Source organism: Lolium perenne, chromosome 6 (assembly GCF_019359855.2).
Source record: "Lolium perenne isolate Kyuss_39 chromosome 6, Kyuss_2.0, whole genome shotgun sequence".
Taxonomy (NCBI): Eukaryota; Viridiplantae; Streptophyta; class Magnoliopsida; order Poales; family Poaceae; genus Lolium; species Lolium perenne.
The window spans coordinates 191,017,922-191,023,921 of NC_067249.2; positions in this window are offsets into that span (position 1 = coordinate 191,017,922).

A 6,000-nucleotide genomic window follows, 5' to 3' on the forward strand; every position below is an offset into this window, starting at 1 on the left:
AGTACTCGACGATTATGAAAACTAGGGTTTGTAACAATGATTCAATGCCTTCCTCGTCCCTCGACTCCCCCTTTATATAGGAGGCGGAGCCGAGGGATTCGTGTTGTACAAGTTACAGAGTCCGGGATGGTTTCTAACTCATCCCGTAAGATTACAAATAACGCTTCCTATTACAACTCTAACTTTCCTTAATAATATCTTGGGCTTCCGAATCTTCTTATTCTTCGGGTAGTGGGCCTTCAGTAAACCCCGGGTACTATCTTCGGCAGGCCTATTTGGGATGCCTATGTCAGTAGCCCCCAAGATTTTGCTTGAATCGCAGAGTTAAGGAAAATCTCCACTGTTTATTTTTATTCGACAAACTCAACTTCTCTATATTTTTTCTCATAAACTTCTATATTGTACAGGGATAATGGTAATTGGGGCTAGTTCATCTGACGGATCAGGTACTAGTTAACTGCTCTCGTGGCAATCCGTAAAAACCTACTTCAAGATCACGTCCCTGGACATGACCTCGGGATACTGGTGTAAACTTCGACAGGTGCCGCTTAAGGTCTTACCATTCTGTCGAGTCCCAGTAAAATTTATCGGGTACCTAACGCGTCCGTTAGGATTTTTCTTCGTATCTGTTGATACGGATAAAAGTAGCAGAGCGCAGTCTTCGGCGATGCCACGCCCAGCAGAATGGATCTGGGGTCTTACCTTCGCAAATTTGCGGCATTCAGAAATTGATCGCAACTTTGGCGTTCTGAGAATATATTGTCGAGTGCTCTTTCGGCTGTTGGAATGGCACATTTTATCGAATCAAAGATAACTTATATTGCTCTCCCGATGGGAGTATATGTAGAGTTAATTATAACTCGAAATATACTCTTTTGCCCTTCTATCTTTCTTTTTCTCTTTCCTTTCTTTCTTCTTTATAATTTCATCGGGCACGCGAGCAGCGTTCCCGATGGGAGTAGCCCCCGAGGCTACATCCAAGGACTTGTTCTTGGTTGTAGGCTCCACGCCTCATGCCGCTATATTCTCCTTTTATCTCCCGAAGTTTTATAATTTCTCGGGTGCGCGAACAGCGCTCCCGATGGGAGTAGCCCCCGAGGCTATGAACAAATATTTGTATTTGGTCATAGGCTCACGCAATTTCTATTTTGTCTTTCTGGATCTTTTTTCCTTTTTTCCAAAGTAGCCCCCGAGCATTTGTTCAAAAACTTGTATTTGATCAAAGGCTCAGCATTATTTTCCCATGTCGCCTTTTATGAAGTTGTGTAGTCGAATTTTTCCTTTTGCCAAGATGACGTTAATGCTGACGATAGCCACGATCACTAGTCAGAATTTTTCGACAAGTCTATTCTCGCTGCCATGCGGGCCCAATTGATCCACTTTCTTGACAAGTCGTGCAAGTGGGGGACACACGTCCTCCGCTTTTTCGGGTACACGCACCGTAACTTCCCCAGTGTTAAGTTACTTTTTTACCCTTGTTGCCACGTGGTTATCATCTATCACACATATTCCTTATCCAACGGTTCGTCGTTTCGCCGCACCCTTATATAAGATCATCGTCTTCCTCCTTGAGCACTTCCGCTCGCGCCGTCCCCCTTTTTCTCATCTGCAAATTTCCTCCTGCAATCCACAATCTCCTAAGCTCCTCGCTTCCAAGCTGCAAACCCTGCGCCATTGTTGATGCCACCGCGTCGATTAACAAGGCACAGTACGCCGGAATCCTCCATGGCCGCCGTGGATCTTGGAACGGCGGAGTGGGAAAGATCCAAAATTTCCACTCAAGACGTCAATATGCTGAAGAAGCTGGGGATCAGCAAGAAACCCAAGGCATTGTGCTTCCCCAGTGAGGAGAGCTACCCAACCCCTCCAATGGGGTACCGGGTAAGTTTTGTCGACCACCTCATCCGCGGTCTTTCCGCCCCTATTCATCCTTTTCTCCGCGGACTGCTCTTTGTCTATGGTTTGCAACTCCACCACCTCACGCCGAATTCAATCCTCCACATCTCCATTTTCATCACTTTGTGCGAGGCCTTCCTTGGCGTCCAGCCTAACTGGGCGCTATGGAAGCGCATTTTCTTCTGCCGCCGCAATGGCTCGCCCAATGTCGCCTATAATATAGGCGGCGTTGTAATTTCTGTTCGGCCCACTGTCGACTACTTCAACGTCAAGCTTCCTGACTCAGTTCAAGGATGGCGCAAGAAGTGGTTGTACATTCAGGAGGAGAACCACGGATGTGCGGAGGACAACATCCCTCCTTTTGATGGCACCGAAAAAATCTTTCGCCGCCGCTCATGGGACGCGGAGGCCACCGAAGAAGAAAGGGCGTCGACAGAAACCTTGATGGCTCGTATCCACGAGTTACAAAATACTCGCGGCAAGGAGTTATCGGGTATCCAAATCACTGCATACTTTCTTAGGACTAGGGTGCAGCCGCTTCAGGCTCGCAAGCAACCTCTCTGGAAATATACCGGCGACAAGGACGTAGATCGGCTGTCGGTGAATTTGGAGGTCAAGGATTTAGAAAGACTTGTCCGAAAAATTTCATCTCTCAGCAAAAAAGATGCTGTCCCTTCTTCTTGTCGAGTGACGCCATTCAGCGCCGCCAATCCACTTCCCGAGGTAATCTTTGTCTATTGTCTTGTTGTTGCTTTGCTATATTTTTTGTAACTTTATTTCTGATATCGGTCCCTGTTTTTATTTTGCACAGAATCATCCAGACCTTGTCTCGCTTCCTCCTCTCCCTGAAGGTGGAGAAGTCGAAGAAAGGGCCATTGTCACTGATGACAATCAGGAAGCTCCATCTTTTGTGAATGAACCCGTGGATTCTCGAAAATCTGCGGGTTCTTCCGAAAATCTTGCGTCGGCACAATCTCCTCCTCCCGCTGTCTCCCCGAAAGGCAAAAGGAAGAGGAATGATGTCGAAGATTCCGGCACTTCCAAAGCCGAAGAAGTTGATCCTTCACATCAGAAGGCGGCTTACGATCCTTATCTTGAATCCCTCGTCAGCTCGTAAGTTATTTTTATTTCTCCTTTTTTCTGTACTCGAAATGTTTGTCTTGTCTTGCTTTTTATGCCGTCGATTTTTAATCACAGCGATGATGAGGAAGAAATACCAACTGTTGACGTGGCTCTTCGGACGAGCATGTCACATACTTTGCTTGCCTCGGATATGCTAGTTGAAGGAGAAGAATCCTCGCCTCCTCAACGAGACGTCGTCACCACTACTCCGCCATCAAGCCCCCTTGCTCCTTCACCAAAAAGGACAAGGATTGAAACGATCATTGAGCCTGCCCCTCAATTGGGTAGCTCTTCTACTCTGCTCTTGGATGATGTAAGTTTTTGAATTTTCTTGCCAATATCTATATTTCCTCTATTTTGCTTTTTCATGCCTTCAATCTTTTTTTTTATACGATCGTTTCTCTTTCTTTGTTCTTCTTTGACAGCCCATGATCAAAGATCTTATCCGCATCGGATCCCAATTCATTGGGTACCGTGAGTATGCCAGAACTGAAGGTAATAACTTTTTTTTTGCTGTTGTTGTTTCTGACTTCTTGCTCCTGTCGTTTGTCGCAATTTTTGACCTTTCTTTTTTATTTCGACAGAGAAACTTGCAGAGGCCAACAAACGTGCCGACGCACTTGCTCAAAAACTGGAGCAAAGTGAAGCGGCCCGCAAGAAAGCCGAACTTGTTGCTAGCGAAGCCAAAGCAGAGGCTGATGAAGCCAAAGCAAAAGCTGCTAGTGTCGAGAAACTGCAGAAGAAACTTGAAGATGCTGAAACTGCTTTAAACGAGCACAAAGCCGCACAGGCCACTCGTGAGCAGGGGATCCTCAAGCGCCTGAAATCGCAAAATCGACGCATTCAGGGTAATGTTATCGATCCCTTCTATTTTTTATGGGACCTGCTTTTTCCTTGCTTTTGACCGGCGTTGATTCCCTTTTGCAGGTCAAACAAACCAAGAGTTTGAGCTAGAGAATCCCGACAATGATCCTCTCCTAGACACACTTTCTTATCTGGAGCTTCATGGATCCGAAATTCGTGAAGGCGTGGCGAATGCTGACGCGGGACTGTCGAGGCTGTTCCCCTACTTCTTCCCGAAGAAAGAGGAGCCCAAGACTTTCCTTGCCCTTGCCCAGAGCTTCAATTCATCAGAGGACCTTGGACTGAAGATGCGCCAGGAGAACATGAAGATTCTTTGTCGAAATCTTGTTGCCTTGGTCGCTGACAGCCAACAAACTGTTGATTGGATGAAGGTTGGCGACACCGATCAGATAGAGCAGTCAAGATGGAGATCGTTGATTAAGGCAGCCAAGCCCAACACGAAGAAAATCCTGGCCTATCTCGGGATCAAACCAGCTTCAACTCCTAGCTCATCAAGGCCGGAGGTCTAGTTGCATGCCTCTTTGTATTTTGCTTTCTTTGTCTCTTTTGCCCCTGTCGCCAATTTAGCTGTGGCGGCCATTATCCTGGTAGTCCTTTTGGAGGAACTTCTTTTGTAATGTCTATGTAAATTTGTCTAGAAATTAATGAAATTCCCTCTAGCACTATCATTGATCCTGGCGCTTTCTTTTCTAGTTAATATTTGACAACTATTCAACCAATCCTTGCTCTGCCGATGCTTCACCTACTTCTTCCTTCTCGAAGAAAATGCTAATCGATGATAACCCTCTCGATGGTTCTTCAAGCAAACATTTATCGGAAGATTTGCAAGAACTTCGACAACAACTTCAATCCATGAAGAAACAAACTCTTGCGATGATGGAAAAATCTCGACAAGCGTCCGAGAGAGAGGAAATTGCTCTTCAATAGGCAAAAGAAGCCATCGCTGCGAAGGATCTTCTTTGTTCTGAAGCTGCTGAAGCTTCTTCCCGCGAGAATTATATGCTTCAGCTAATGACTGATGCTAGTTTGGACATGACAGGTATGTTTCCCGCTCGTAACCATATTGGATATTATTCTTCACCATTCGTTCCTTGATTTTTTGTTTGATGTGTCAGGCTCGTTTCTGGATGCTGCTGCCGAAGACCAACGTGTTGAAGCTCGAACCATTGTTTTGCTGAGACTGGCTGCGCAACATGGGTCTAATTTTTGGGTTACTCCTGAGCGCACCCGCCAAATCGTCAGATTTCAAGATCGCGCGGCTCAGGTCCGTGATTTCCTTGACTTCTGTACGAAGACTTTATTCTTAGTTTATGGAACCATGTTCCCTCGGAACAAAATGCCAGAAACCCTTCCCGCTTTAATGGAGAAATTTCGAGATGCTCCTCGAATCCATGGCTTTGTACGAGCTCAACTTTCTGCTGGCGCAAGATTTGCCATGATGATGATAAAAATTTGTCATCCAAAATTGCCCATAGATCAAATTGTTCCTACTTGTTTGGCGAAGATGGCAAAGAAAAAGAGAAATATGGGCAAGATTGACGATTTGGTGACTCCTGTTGCTGAAGATATGATGGATGAACTTCTTCGGATGGATTCTGAGTTCTTCGTGAAGGGAAGCTATGCTGAACATAGTACTCGTCCTTCTACTGAGCGGATAACCATAGATCATGTGCTAGGTTTCCCTTGAAAACTTTTTCCTCTTCTTTGCTGTATTTCTATCATTGATACATCTTTGTGTATTTGTAAACACAATCTATATTGTCAAGCTGTGTTTTTGATCACTGAGCCCCCGAGCTTTTGGCTGGAGTCTATACTGTTTTTCTATCTCGGAGGTTTTCCCTCCTGTCATAATAAGATATCTCTGTTTTTTCATTGATGGGTTGGAAGCCCCCGAGTGTCGTGGTGTCGAAGTTCTATATTTTTGTTGCGAGGTTCTTGGACCAAAGCAGTAAGTTTTTTGGCACGTACACTATGTTTATAATTTTATTAGCTTCCGATATTTGGCGAGGTATTTAGTGTACCAAGGCGAAATATTTTGGTAAGTCTAATATGTCTATATTGTACATATTTTGAAACTTGAAGGCGTTGAGCCCCCGAGCGTGTCGAAGAATAAGAAAT